Source organism: Rhinolophus ferrumequinum, chromosome 26 (assembly GCF_004115265.2).
Source record: "Rhinolophus ferrumequinum isolate MPI-CBG mRhiFer1 chromosome 26, mRhiFer1_v1.p, whole genome shotgun sequence".
Classification (NCBI taxonomy): domain Eukaryota; kingdom Metazoa; phylum Chordata; class Mammalia; order Chiroptera; family Rhinolophidae; genus Rhinolophus; species Rhinolophus ferrumequinum.
Window position 1 is genome coordinate 15438048 of NC_046309.1, and position 16482 is coordinate 15454529.

At 35.7% G+C, this 16482-nt stretch overlaps 1 protein-coding gene across 3 annotated transcripts in view; it reads right to left on the reverse strand.

The window, feature by feature from the left end:
* Nucleotides 1-16482, reverse strand: part of MKLN1 (muskelin 1) — a 261571-nt gene that overhangs the window by 29384 nt on the left and 215705 nt on the right. The window lies entirely within an intron of this gene.

Genomic DNA, 16482 nt, shown 5'->3' on the forward strand with positions numbered 1-16482 from the left:
CACTATTCAGTAATTTGAAAACATCGCTATGGCAAATGCAAATTATTTTCATCATTGTTATTTGGAAATATTAGTTGAAACATAATGTTATGGCACACAACTAATTGCCATGTATCTAAAACAATGTCATTGTTTCAACACCACATTTCTTGTAAGTGATCAATTATCACAGACTCAAAAAGCTAACCAAACATCAAACTGAAGTATTTCAATCAATCCAGAATACTATGGCAGGAGACGCTAGCCATATCGATCTTCATTTGTTTGTCTTTATCTACTTCACTAGGGCCAAATCATCCAGTATCTATTCTTTCCCAGTTTACCTTAAATTCAGGTGTCCTTTTACATTCCTATTCAATAAATTTGCTTGAGATATTTTAGAGACTCTCCAAATGTATTCCATAATAAATATGTTAAGAAAATCACACACACACACACACACACACACTACATAATTTGTATGTATCCATACACAAGTACATTTATATTTATATACACACATACATTGACCTAATCTTAATAGTAACCTCACCCCTTGGGTCATAGTCATTAGTGGTTAAGTCAATTCTGGTATTTTCTTAATAAGGCTTGGTAAACTTTCAAAAGTGCCAAAGTTCTGACCTATGTTCCTCATATAACCTTGGAAGAAAGACAAAACCATAAAGAAATGAAATCACTTTCAATAATAGGCACCGCTTTTGCCTTATTGGAAGTGGAGGACATAACTTCCTAAATTTATTGTACTTACATTTCTTTGTCCCGTTTTATCTTAGTACTAAGGTGTTTTTTTTTAAAAAAATACGTTTCATTGGGGAATATTGGGGTACAGTGTGTTTCTCCAGGGCCCTTCAGCTCCAAGTCCAGTTGCCGTTTTCAACCTGTAATTGCAGGGGGCGCAGCCCACCATCCCACATGGGAATTGAACCAGCAACCCTGTTGCTCAGAGCTCACGTTCTAACTAACTGAACCATCCAGCCGCACTGTTTTTTTTTTAAGATTAAAAATAGTACCTCTTTATTATATATTTTTAAAAATTTTTTTCAGTTACACTTAACAGTCAATATTATTTTATATTCGTTTAAGCAGTGGTTAGACATTTATATAATTTATGCAGTGACCCCTCTGATTAGTCTAGTACCGACTTGGCACTATACATAGTTGTTGTAACATTACTGACTATGTTCTCTATGATCTCACTTATATGTAGAATCTAAACAACGAAACAAACAAACAAACAAAACAGAAACAGACTCATAGATACAGAGAACAAACTGATGGTTGCCAGAGGGGGCGGGGGTTGGGGAACTGGGTGAGAAAGGCGAAGGGATTAAGAAATACAAATTGGTAGTTACAAAACAGTCACGGGGATGTAAAATACTGAGCCTTTGAATTAAGAATTCTATAACATGGGTTGGCAAACTATGGCTTGATCAGGCCTACTTAGTGTCAAACCAGGCCTCATCCATTCATTTACATTTTGTCTGTGGCTGTTTTCACAGCAAGGCTGAATAGTTGCAACAGCAAACTTACGGTCTGCAAAACTGGTTCTTCATAGAAGTCTGCTGAGTCTTGTTCTATAATCTTTTAAAACGAAACAAAGTGCTTACCTTAATAAGGACCCACTAAGGAAATAGAAATTTTTGAGTGGAATGGAAGTCAATGGAGAGAGAAAGAATTTTGAATTCTATAAAGTGAAGGTAGAATCTTCAGAAAGGGGATAAAAGGAGTATTAGGCTGAGGGAGATGTGGAAGAATATGGAAGAATATAAAACCAAATTTTATATGCTTCCTTTTCCATGTTGTCACATTTTGCCTAGAAGCATCTTAACAGAAAAGAAAAATGACAAGGGTTGCTTCTTGAAAAGAGAAGCAGTGGGCAGGTTTACAATACTCAGGGAGTTAAGACTACCCTGTTAGCAAAATATGTGCTATAAAGTATTATAAAAAATTACTTTGATTACATAGCATACTTTCCCATTTTTTTGATCTTTCATATCCAATATGCCGCTTACTCTGCACAACGTTGATTCTGTCTCCCAGTTATATATTCAAATCTATTACTGGCTTTTTTGAACAACTTTATAGAGGTATCATTCACATGCCATACAATTCACCCACTTAAAGTGTATAACTTGGTGTTTTTTAATACATCCACTGAAAAACCATCATCAAAATCTAATTTTAAAATGTTTTCATTTCTCTGAAAGGAAACCCCATATCCACTGGCAGTCACTCCCCACTCCCCCCTTTTCATGTCCCCACTGAGTGGCTGCATCATTTGACATGTCCAACAATTGAAGGTTCTAATTTCTCCACACCCTCATCAACATTTGCTATTGTCCATCTTTTTTTATTATAGCCATCTTAGTGAGTGTAAAATACCTTACTGTGGTTTTGATTTGCATTTCCCGAATAACTAATGATGTTAAACACCTTTTTATGTGCTTATCAGCCATTAGTGTATCTTGTTTGCAGAAATGTCTATTCAAATCTTCTGTCCATTTTTAAATTGGGTTATCTGTTCCTTTATTACTGAGTGTTAAAAGTTCTTTCTATACTCAAGATAAAAGTCCCGTGGGGCGGCCCGGTTGGCTCAGCTGGTTAGAGCGCAGCACTTATAACACCAAGGTCACCGGTTTGATTCCCACATGGGCGAGTCAGCTACGCCCTCCTTGACTAGATAGAAGGACAATGACTTGGAGCTGATGGGTCCTGGAAAAACACACTGTTCCCCAATATTCAACAATAAAAAATTAAAAAAAAAAAAAAGATGTAAGTTCCTTATCAGATATATGAATAGCAATAATGTTCTCCCATTCTGTGGGTGTCTTAACACTTGCTTAAGTGGTATCCTTTACAACACAAAGGTTTCTCATTTTGATGAAATTCAATTTGTCTATTTTTTTCTTTTGTCATTTGTGCTCTAGTATTGATTTTGTGCTAGCTAGAGTTACAGGGACATAATAAGTCACTATAAGGCATAGACAATTAATATGCTAAGTGCCTAAACCAAGACATTGATCTTCAAAGCAAAACATAAAAAATTACAGGCAAACGAAGATATTAAACCACTGGGTTCAATACTGGTTTCACATTTTCAAGTTATTTCACATCAACAAATCTTTAATCTTTACAAATGCTAGTAAAATTCTATTGGGTGTGAAAGAAATGACTGTCCTGAGAGAATGCTCTCTTTTTAGCAGCATTAGCCTCAAAGCTCTCAAAATATTTTTGTAACAGGATCCCTATTTATAAAAGTAATTTCCAACTTAAAAACATCTGTTTGGAGTTATTTTGCTTATAATATAGAAATCAGATCTGTGTATTCAATAGGTTTTTGAAAGCTAGACTAGGAACTTCAACACCAATAAGTACTGGAAACGAAAGGGGATGAAAGTAGAAAATGTTGTTTTAATTTAGACTTTCCTAATTAACTGTGATTTCATGTAAGAAACTTTTGGAACTCAATTTTCTCCTTTTAAAGTTGAAAGGAGAGCTAGACAATGTACTGGGTCTCTTCAAAGTTGAAATTTCTGTTGTTAAGATAAAAAACTCAGGAGGGTGATAGCAGTGACAGGAAAAAAACTTTCAGTAATAATTAAACCGGTGTTAGTGTGCAGCATGGATAGGCAAAGTGAGAGACTCTTGAGATACAAGTGATATAGGAGGCTGTTATGCTTATAATGGAGTGAACTGGAAGAAGGTAGTAAGGAACTATCAATAAAGAATCACTAAATCACGAGATGGATATCATCAGCACAAGAAGGGTTGATATTATGTCATAAGCACACAAAAAAATCCCTAGACTGACATAACAGAGGCAAAGCTTACAGCAGAAACTTACAACAAATAAGAGTAAAAATGTTTCACTGAATTTTTTTGAAGATATCCAAATATTTTACTTTAAGAATACTCAAAAGCTAAATTTCTCAAGGACAAAATTTCTATTAATCCTTATATTTACAGACCCGTACAAATATAATTTTTATTGCATACATGAAAGAAGGAAAAATGTCCCTTTCACCAATCTTAGGACTTTTACCTTTCCTAAATTCTAGGAATTTATCTCCCTTATATCTTCAATTATTTCACTTTCTTAAATTTTATTTTTCTGTCCTTTTGAAACTGCTGTTAAGATGTTGGTACTTGTACAACTCTTCTCCATACCCTTTGGTTTTTCTTTTATATTTTCCATCTGTTTATCTTTTTTCCTTTCCTGCTTCTTCCTGGAAGAGTATTCATTCTAATCTTTCAACTAATTAATTCATATCCATTCTATTTATAATATTTGTTGCATTCTTTATTTCAAATATTTTTTGTACCTAATATTTCCATTTGGTTCTGTTTTTGATATTTGTATCTTATTTTATATTACTAATGTGTTTCCTTATATCTTTCATGATATATTGATCATGTTTGTTTTAAATTCTTGGTTCATCTGTTATAGATCATGTATGCTGTCAATTTATTGATTTCTTTGGAGACAGTTGTAATCCTCAACTGTCTAGTTACACTATTAGTCTGTGAGGTAATGTTTTTCTGAGGAGCGGCTATCCATTCTGTTAAGATATATTAGGCGGGACCAAAGGCGAGGTCTTAACTACTAGCATCGGCACCCGCAAGTTGAAGGAAAACGGAGGGAAAGAGCCATCGGGCAGTGAGGCCTAAGCACGAAGAACCAGTTTACCACTTCCACTTACTATCACCCCCTGCGCAAGGGTTTCATACCATTAAACCCTTGAGGGAAGTACAAGCTAGTCTCCCTGGCCTTGAAGGGTGAGGAAAGGAAGAAATGAATTACTGAGAATGGATGGTCAGTGCACGTCTGTTTTCATCAGTTCTTAGCCCCAGTGGGGCTTCTGCATTTGTCATAATGTTGTTCTTTGGATTCCTGCACTAGTGCTATGGGGTACTGCTGCTAGTTTCTGTAGTGAAGGAGCAAGAATTGACTCAAGCTAATTTAGGGGACTGTCTTCTGTCTCATTTAAAGAATTCCTGAAGACTAGTTGCCTCTCTTTATTTTTCAGGGTTGACTTTGGGGAAGAGAATCAGCAGCCTGTGTTTGCTACTTTGGCAGAAATACTTTCCATTTTATGGTATTTTATATTGTTTGATTTCCACTTTATTAATTATGCACATTGCATTACTCCTGTAATCACTTATAAAAACTGGTTGAGCAAAAATGGCATTATCAAAAACTAAAAAGACCTAAAGATCAAAACCAAGAAAGAAGCTTTCATTCTAACATAAATATTAATACATCTTCTAATTAATTTTCTTCCCAGGAAGAAAACAAGGCTATCTTTTTCAATTTAATAGATTCTAATGGGTGGTAGAAGGGGGAGGGGGATAGGAGAGGAGATTTGCAACATATAATATTTTAAAAGCTTTTAGATTCAAATGCCAAAAAGCTTGATCGAATGCCAGGACTCTTAACTAGTCTTTATAAAATGACTCACAAGGAAAAATTAATCAAACAGGTCAGTAAACAAGATCACATGTTAACCATGAACACTCTTCGAAAGGACACTTGTCTGAGAAAACAGAGTTAAGAATTGTACAACAAACAACTACTACTGCCAACCTATTTTTAGTCTTACCAGAAAATTATAATAATAATCCTTCAACTCGCCTATTTTTTCTCTATCATCTTTAAAACTTGAAATAGTACAGCTAAAGAGAAAATCAAATAAAATACTTTATCTGACAGTCTCAATCACATTTTTTTCATTCTTTTTCTTTGGTTTACCCAACAGGGAGAGATTTACCAGAATTTGTAATATAAGGAAACCCTACATGAAGGATAAAAAGCTAGAAATATTTTTGAGTCATTTTAATTCCTGAGGAAGATACATTATTGTATTAATTCACGAACTAATCTGAACTCTCTTTTTGTTTCATGATCCACTGCACATATTCATTAATTAATTTAGTTAAGAAATACGAAAAAAATAATTCTCAGAACTATCACAGAAATATAAATTTAATAAAAACAGCTTTCCATACATTCTCTATTTGTTAGTATATTTTCAGCTTCAAGTAACAGAAAATCTAAATAATAGTGGATTAACATATATGACAAAATTTTGGAAGTAGACATTTCCAGGGCTATTTCAGCAATTCAACTCAATCGTGGCGGCAGGCTAACATCCCTACAATCCTCTTGGCCTTCCTCCCATTTTTGAAAGTTGCCCGTACCCACATTAAGCACCACTTCCTTTTACAGAGCACACAAAGCAGGGAGAAAAAGAACTCTTTCAGCATCTACTTCTTAGGAAGGATATTTTTTCTCAAATGTCTTCCAGAAGACTTTCCTTCTTCTGTCTCATTGGTCAGAGGCAGGGAAAGCAAAATAATCTGGCAAAGGATAATAATGACTGCTTGAGACTAACCATGCTTCATCCCCTTGGGCTGGGCCACTTGCCATTAAACAAAACCAACGTTTGGTTAACAAGAAGAAAGGGCCAATGGCTATCTGGTAGGCAACCAACAGTGTCTACCACATTCTTATCTTCTAAATTTGGGACATTTTACATATTAAATGAGGCCCTATTAAGCTCCAACGATAACTCTTTAGCTTACAACTTCTTTTATTTTACCTAAACCTGGTTTCTACCACTCATTATTTACTTTTTGTAAAATTCCAACTAGTTTTTAACATTCAACAATATAGTATTGATCTATCCCAGCTGTATTAAGCTACAAAAAATTCATCTAACTGAATAGATCAATCATAATTTATTTAACTGGTTACCAACTGATGGAGACTTAAAAGTTGTTTTCAGACTTTTTATTCTTGCAAACACCAGTGCATTACATATTTCTGTATAACATATTTTTATCTGTACAAGTATATGAGAAAAAATAAATTCCTGGGGGGAAAAATGTTTAGCTAAAGTGTGTATGTATTTTATATTTTAATTGACACTAAGATTCAGTGAGTGATCTTTTAATTTACATTTATAAAATTATGAATGAAGCCGAGCATCTTTACATAAGTAAATTTAATGGCTATTTATTTTTTCTTTGAACTATATATCATGTCACTTGCCATTATTCTACTAGATTATTTCTTTTTTAGTGGTTCGTAAGAACTTTTTATTTATAGTAGGGTATTAACCTTTGTCTTAGTTGCTGCACTGTCATTTATTTGATACTTAAGTATTTTTCCATCTTTAATTTTTTAATTTGCAAAAAAAATCATACTTCATCTTTTTTTATAACTTTGGGGTTTTGTGTCATGTTTGGAAAGGCCTTCTCCCCATCCTAAATTATTAATCAGACTTATAATTTTATTTTTTAAGTATAAAACTTGGGCCTATGGAGCATTTATTGTGATACATAGACATCAGAGAACCAGAATTGACTTTTTTTTTTTTTAACCAACGCTCAGTGACATCTTTGTGACATTTATTGCACAATCCATTTTCCTTCTGAGTGGAAATGCCACTTCATCACATACTAAGTTCTCATATGTACTTCGAGATATTTTTATACAATCTGTTCTAATCCATTCCATTAATCTGCACAAAATTGTAGCTTTATAAATATAAATTGTAGTGTTAATACTACTTCATTACCTTTCATTTTCAAAACTAGTTTTCTTACTTTAGTATTCTTACTTTAGTGTTCTCACTTGATGTTAATTTTACAGGTGAACTTTAATTCACATTTACTATCAAATGACAAATTTTATATTAAAAACATGAATACTGTACTTTGATAAGCTTGTAACTAGAAAAAACACTCCTGGGGAGAGTGGAAGGGGAAAATGATGGAAAGTTATTATTTCCAATAATGTTGAGAGGAAAAAAAGTACACAATCCAATTTTATCAGAATGGCACACCAAATATAAAAGATGGTGAATCGAAAGCAATGAAGCTGAGTTACACTGAAAATATGCACTACCATTTCGTAGCTCAGTTAACTAATAATCTATGTTAACAACAGCAAATCATCAGCTTCAGAATCTTCTCTGTATCGCTGAATTGGCCTTATTTAGCTAATTGATAAAAGTCTAAAATGGTCAAAAACATAAAAACTTTATATATATTAAAAAAAACCCCACAATGTCAATAAGTAGAATGCACACATTCCCAGGGCTGAAATGAAAATCAGTAAGATTTTGCTTTTAAGTTTCATGAAAATATGTTTATAGATAAATCCGATCTTGCAGACATAACTAACAGAGCACTCATATGTTAGTTTCACAGCATGATAACAGCAGAAGGGAATAAAATTTAACTGTCAAAATTCTGGAGCTAGATGAGGCCTCAAGATGAACTGGTCCAATCCCCTCATTTTCAGATGAAAAATCAGGTCCAGAGAAGTTGTACAATTTTGCCAAAGTTGCAGAGGGATGAGTGGCAGACCCAGATGAAGAGACCAAGTCTTCTGATTCTCAGTTCACTATTCTTTCAGTTATACCAATCTGCCACTATGGTTAGAAAAGAATGGAATAAACAGTGGCAGACGTGGGAACATAAAGTCAGCAGAATTTAAGGGGCAAAACAAGTAAACACATATTTAGAACAGAGATCAGGTTCTAAGAGCTCTGTATCACCAATGTTTGACTTAGCATCTGGCAAATGATGAAGACTCAATATATTTGCTACCTTGAATTTAATACAGATATGAGAAAGTAATGCTATTATAATAGACTGAGTTTCTATAGCAAACGATAAAGCTCTGGTGGTATGACAGACTATCTTCTAAACATAATTTTCAATTAGTGTTAAATACAGACCTTACATATGGGGAGTCTGCTAAACCCCTTGTGTTCACAGACTTATTGCCAAAAGTTATTCAGAAATAAACCCAAATTTTAGATGTGCTGAATTTTGATGTAATTATGTATGTGTTAGACACAATACTAATAAATCCCTTCTTCCTAAAAGCTGCCAACCCACTGATTTAAATTATAATTTCCTTCTGAGGGGGAGCATACAATTGCTATGCTCCAGTTAAAAAATAAGGTTGAGGTTTCTTTAGCTCTTCAGATGTTAAATCTAAGATAATTCATTTGAATAATTATAAAAAGCAACCATTTAAAATTTTATAGTATCTGACAAAATAAAAATTATAAGCAGCAATTTTACAATTAGATATATCATCTCTAATTGGTGATCTCACTAGTTCAAACAAATTTCGTCTATGATTTCAAACAATCCAATTTGAAACTTGCATCATAAATGCAGTTTTAATCAAATAACCCACACTACTGAATCATAGATAAACATAGTAATTATATGTTAAGTCCATCTCAAATTATAGTAATTAACTATAGTAAAAAAGCTTTAGAAGAACAGCTAATAAATAGAATGTTTAAATGAGCATCCATGTAAAAAATAAAGTTGGTGTTTCTAAGAATATTAAATAATGTGGAAATTTAAACAGTACCCTGTCTTGTCCTTAAAAGGACTTCTCATGGCTTACAAAATAAGATGAACTTACATTTAAATGGACTTTAAAAAACAAGGTAAAAGTAATTCAATGACAGGATAGTACATTATACCATAGTTCTGATGTGGGGCTTTCTGATTGGTCTAACTAAATCCAGTGAAAGATTTTTTTGGAGATCTAAAGTACTTTAAAGCCTGAATGCTCTTTAAGAAATTTTGAATAAAGTCTATGTATTTCAGCTGAGCTTTTCACAGGTTTTGAAAAGCACAGAGAAGATTATGTTGACAGATGAATACCTACGTAGAATTACGTTAACGACTGAGGTTAGAACCATATGCTTTAATTCCTAACCTGGGCTTGAGGATTTAAGAGAATTTCATGAGACAATGATTTATAAGCAAAAACCTGAAAGATGAGCACAGGTTAGCTACCTTTTGGAGGTGAAAGGGAAGAGCGACTCAGGTGGGCAGAATAGCATGAGCAAAAACCCAAAGGCAAGAAAAAGTATTCTGTATATAGAGAAATAGTATTCAGCAGTCATGAAACCAGTGACTGGTGCAAGGTGCGGGTGGATACCAAGAATGGGGCTGAAACTAAATAAGCTGGGGCATATCGTTAAGGAGTCTGTGAGTCAGGCTGAGTTTAGACTAAATCCTGAGGACAAAAAGAGACAAAAGATCTTAAGCAAGGAAGAAAAACCATCAGGTTTGTATTTTTAAAAGACAGTTTCTTATCTTATTAGCACTAATCGAAAGGCAAGCCTGTCAGTCTTCTCCCTACGCGCAACTGTAAGCTCCATAAAGACGGTGCCCTTATTAACAGCTGTATCCCTAGTGCTTAGCTTATTATCTGGCATCTACTAGGTGACCAACAAATATCTGTTGAATAAATATTAAAGCACATGATTCTGCATTTAACTGGGGACACAACAGCTACATTCTGCTTGCAGTGTGGACAGTGGGTTGAGGAGAGGGAAAGGGTAACAGAAAGAAGGCTAGACCCAGAGGCCAAATAGGTCGTGACAACAGCCTAAACTGGTGAAGGAGCAATAGGACTAGAGAAGACGGAGGTAAAACGGACTTGATAGATCAGTGAAACTGACATAGTATTGTGAAGTCTGAGGTGCCGACAATAACACCAGCCCAAACTAGAGGGTCAAACCGTGAGCAGGGAAACTCATTTCCTTACAATTGTGGTCACTTACAGACATGCAAGCTAAGGCCGAGACATGAAGTAACTTGCCCAAGGTTACTGTGGCTAAGGACTTAGACCCTGGAGAGCTAGAACAGTGGTTCTCAATCCTGGTCACTATCAGGAACCCCTGGGGACGGGGACAGGGGAGACAGAGAAAAAGAGGGGCATGGGGAGGGGAGTAGAAAAGGAAGAAAGAATGGGAAGGAAGAAATGTAAACGAGGAGAGAGAGGGAGGGGAAGATAGGAGTGAGGGAAAAAGAGAAGGGAAGGGAAGAAGGGATGGAGGGAGAGAGACGGAAAAAAAAAAAAGAAAAATGAAAATAATTTTAGTTTCACGCTGATATCCCAATAGAGCCACTGAAGTTCCACAATTCCAAGTATAACTGTAACAGGAGGTTTAGGTAGGAAAATTTTCCAAGTACAGAAGTTCTAACCAGATGCTCAACTCTGCCATAAAAATCCTCAGTTAAAGCACTCATTACACATATTGCCTTTGGACAATGCAATTTACAGGCATATTGTCAAACTAACCACTTGGAAAATATGTGTCTAGACAAAAGAGTGGTATTTTCAAAACTTAAATCAGATCAAGACTCTGGCATTAAACTTTTCAATAACTTACTTTATTTAGAAAATAAAATCCAAACTTCTTGCATTCGTACAAGGCACTGAATAATCAGACTCAACTATTTCTTTAACCTCATTTCATACCAACTTTCCCCATCTCAGTTTGCACCAGTTCCAACCATTTCTGGAGCATGCTAAGTTCTTTCCAGCTTTGGGACCTTTGTACTTGCTCTTCTCTCAGTTAACATGGTTCTTCCTAATTTTCCACTTTTTGTCTTAAGTCTTAAAAGATTATCTACTCAGAGACGGTTTTCCAACCGACTCTATCTAAATAGGGCCTCCCGCGTTCCTCATTATCATAGCATCCGATTTTGTTTTCATAGTACCTAAAAGGCAACTGTAGGTTTCTGTCCACTAGAATTTGAGACGTTTCAGAGAGGGGATCTTATCCCCCTGGTCCATAAAACATATTCAGCATATGGGAGGCACTGAAATATGTTGGGAGGGAGGAATGAAGAGGGTCACACTTAGATGCTAGTAGGTGACAACAAATATTATTAAATTAATAAATGAATTTGTTTGCACTGTGGGATAACACACCATAAATCAATTAAAAATTAAAGAACGTATAGCAGAACTAGTGATTCTGATTTCACAAAAGTGGATTACAGAAGTAATTAGGAAATGAATCCACTTTTTTTTTTTTAACTAATACCTCTAGTCCATGGTAATAAAACTATAATGATGAAAAAAATGACAATTTAATGAAAAATTTTAAATAGCACACTATAAAATTGTGCTAAATTTAATACAATAAATAAGTTTTAAAAGACTAGAAGGAAATACATCAAAATGTTAACAGATTACATCTGGTTTGATACATTTTCTTTTTGCATCTTTCTAAATTTTCCAAATTCTCTACAAGGAGAGTATTCCTTTTATAGTCAAAACAAAATTGAACAAAAAAGGAACAATTATCACACTTTGCTGGCTCTAAAGCTATAACCATAACTATGGACGAAGCATTACACTGATCATTTTTTAAAGTCTTCGAATGATAGTCATTAAAGCCTACTTATTGTAGTGAATTTTTCACTAATTCTTTCCATTATTACTCTTTGCCATTTTTTTCTTTCAATCTTGCGAAGCAGGTTAGAATGGTGGGAAAAAAAACCTTTGCACTTGAACTTCTAAATCCCAGTTCTATCTATTGTTGGTTGCGTAATGCTGAATATATTCACTGAGTTCAATGTTTCTCATCTGGTAAAGGAGATTAACACCACCAATTAGAGATTTTCATCAAGTGCCGGGCTTAGGGACTGGCACGCGGTAAGGTCTAAACAAAGAGTAGCTACTGGAATCCATCAGAATATTACCTACTAGCTAGGTTATAAGCACGGACGTACCATGATCAACTTGTCCCACTGTATCCCCAGCCTTAGCACTGAGCCAGCACATAGTTTTCAACATGTATTTGTCAAATCATTACTATCTTCACTACCATTTACAGGTACAGCTACATTAGGATTGTAGGGAGAATTACCTCTCTCTTCCTGGTTATTTTAATTTTTGAAAAGAAGACATTTTGATGACATTCAGGACATCAAGGGTAATATGACGAGAGCTGTGATGGCCGTTCCAATATTGCTCTGAAGGGTGGATTAGGCGCTGGCATTTGGTACATAGCTTCCTAAGGGGAGTACTTCGAAGGTGACCACCGTGATATTCAGCAATGACGTATGTAGCACTTTTTCTAGTATTAGTTCATGAACTTAATTTCAGACCTCGTACGTATGTTACAAAACTCAGGTTCAGTGCCTCTTGCTGTCTGTGATGTAGGAATATTTCTCTGCGTCCCCACATCATGTAGGGGATTTTTGAGTGAATGCCGGGATCGTGTCTCGTGGGACCGAAGAATGGAAGCCCGGACCCAGGAGAAGCAAAGAGTTTTGAAAAGAGGATAGTTTATTGAAAGCAAAGGGTCAGAGCTCCCGAGCAGGAGGGGGTCCCGAATGGGGTGCCCAGTGACTGAGGCAAAAGTTTTTACTTTTATACCTTCCCTTGCCTGCTTGGGGAAGGGGGCTGGAGCCTTCTAATGGAATTCATCTATTAGGTTGTCCTGTTTGCCCATCCTGAAGGGACTAACCCATTACTATCTATCAGATCTGCTCCTTTGTCTGGCATAAGGGATTTGGGATTAGTTATTAATCTCAAGGTGTATTTTTATGTCTCTGTCCTGGAGTGGAGGAGACATTCCAGGATCTGGAGTTTCAGGATATGGCTGCTTTTTTGTTTATTCCACCAGGGACCTTCCTGTCTACCGAAAGACATGCTAACTAACCTGTCTCTTCTGGAGAGCCCAAAAACTCAAATGACAAGAGTTGGTAAGGAGGAAAGTGTTTTTTATTCTAGATGTCTAGAAGAAAACCACTTTCCGTGAACCAAGAATGATTAAGAGGTTTTATAGGCAGGTAGGTGGGAAAGAAGAAAGAAAAGTGGGGGTCATCATTCGGGTCTCAGGGCTGATAGTTGAGAAATTGCCTCCTGGAGGTCTCCTGAGGCCTCAGGTCTGCTTCAATATAAAGTTGTCTTAAATGTATCATCCATGGCCAGAGTGCTGTATGTGTCATCAGCAAAAAACTGCTAGGAAGTTGCCTCTTCCTAATTATTTTAATGGAAAGTTAGAATAACTCTTAAAAGCTAGAGGAAGTCAAAGATCAAATCATATGCCTCCACACTATCCTACGGTAGCAGAAAATAAATGACTAAACAAACAAGACAATTTTAGAAAGGATAACTAATGTTATTCGTCATATATTTCTTTCCACATTTCTAAATATGCTTAAGCTGCTATCTTAGACATCACCTACTGACCCTGTTGTAGCAGATGAAGATTTTTACTACACTGACTCTTATCTCCCGACTCCTCTCACCCTACCCCTCCCACTGAATTTTATCCCAGTTTTTAGTGAAATTGATTGTAGTTTTTATATTACGATGACTAGAGAAATACTGCTCACCATAACAGAGCCAACAAATGGACTGTGACGATGTCCTTATAAAATTTTTTCTTTTCTTATTAGGTTCCTATCTTTTGTACCAGATGGTATTTACCTATTCACTTTTTATTCCAAATGCTCAGATATACCTCCTGAGTCTACTTTTACTGGAAACCTCTTTTGCTGAGGTAGAGAGGTCTACTCCTGCTCCAGTTTGAACTGGGTGCTCATTGGTTTGCTGTGTGGGTATCATCTTGGGATGACCCTTCATTGCTTTCCTGTGTTAGATCATCTTTTTCCAGCTTCTTTATTTTTTCCTTAATTACTTTTCCTCCCTTTTGTTAGGTATATGGTATAGTAACTTCCAAAGAAAGAGTGCATGAAAGATCCATCATTTTTTAACCTTGTGTGGCAGCCACTGTTCATTGCATGATCCAAAAGCCGCTTCTAAACCCCTTCCCCTGTGTGTTACAGAAAGGCTGGAGAAGCTCCATGCTTGCTTTCCCAGACTCTCGTGAAGCCAGGTTTCACAGTTCTCGTCAAAGAAACGTAAGGAGGAGCAAGTTTTGCTTCCCTTCCTATTTTCCTTCCTGGAATGAAGGCATGATGTTTGAGGTGCTTCAGCCACCTGCCACCATGAGGGGACAGCCGTGTTAAGGATTTAAAATAAAAAAGTTACAAAGAACCTGCGGGCTTTTATGACATTGCTCCAGTCACTGCATTAGTCCCACGTTATCTACATCTGGATTTTTTATTCTGTGAGAGAATAGATTCTCTATTTGTTTAGGCCATGGTTCTCTGGGTTTTCTATTACTTGAGGCACACATTCTACTGATAAACCTCATTTATCTGAAAATAGTATTTCTTCCCTCTTGTTTCATTGATATTTTGGCCAGAAATTGAATTCTGGGTTGATGAGAATTTTCCTTCAGAATTTTTAAGAACTTGTTCCCCCTTATCTTATAGCTTCCAATGTTGCTGAGAATGTCAATATATTTCTAAGTCCTGTTCCTCTGAATGTGACCTCATTTTACATCAGACGCTTTTAAGATATTCCCTTTCTGTCTGATATGTGAAATTTTACAATGCACAATGACGTGCCTTTGGAGTGAGGCTTTGTTTTTTTCCTAAATTTGATACTGACTTCTGTAGGGGACTATGTATAATCTGGACACCAAAGCTTTTTCAGTTTGGGGACATTTTCTAGTATTTCTTTATTTTATAATCTACTCTCCTCCATACCCTAGTCCTCTACTATTGGAGAAACTCTTATTAGTTCAATATTAGACCTCCTGGATTGATTTTCTAAGATCCTTATTTTCTCAAATTTCCATTCCTCTGTCTCTGTCTATTTTTCAGGAGATTCCTTACAACTTTTCTACTTTTTTATTCTAACACAATTTATCTTCCAAAAGCTCTTTCTTAGTCTCGGATCTTTGATTGCATTCTATTATAGTTTTATGGATGCTATATCCTTCCTTCTAAGAAAACTGATCTTGATCATTATTATTATTTTCATTTACTTGTGTTTAGTACATTACTCCATATTTGTTTTCAGGTTTATTTTATGTTTGTCTTTCTCTTTCATGGCGAATGCCCTAATACAGAAGATACTTAACTGACAGTTTACTAAGAGTGAAGAAACAAAAAGTTCATTGAAAACAGTATGTGTACCTTGGCAACACTACAGGGGGGCTGGGCAGTGAAACACTACGGAGGGACTGGGCTGGTCACTGTACTGGGGACTAAGCAGTAAGATTAGCCATTTTATTGGGGGTAGGGGATCCCCAAACAAGAGTATCTGGAAATCTTTTCTCTGAGGCTATATATTTCCTCTACAGAAGGAGATTCGAATCCTCTGCTAGGAGACATGCCTGGCGTCGTGGGAACAGGGAAGTGGTTAGAAGTTCCACTATTCCGTCTATAGGTTTAATTGTCCTATTTTCTACCCTGTCGTTTTTGCCTCCACAGAGCCTCCATCCTTTCATTTCCCCCAGAAAATAAAGCTCTAGCATCTACCTAGTAGGAGGTACGGGAGAACGGTCTGGAAGGCAAACTACTTCACATACCCCACACCCCTGTTTTTTACTGTGGTGCTCTTTCGTAAAAACAAAAAAAGTTTTCCCTCCTAAATAGAAACAACTATTTTAATAAAAATATCTGCTTTTTAAATTTTGTTTTCTAAATAATAGCTAAAAGGAAAAGCAAGCTGATCTAACTTCTCACCTTATTATTGAAATTAGGCATTGGGCCTTAAACAAATACCATCCTTCTGTATATGCTAACCCCAGGCAAAGCGACTACTATGTAGGGTAATTA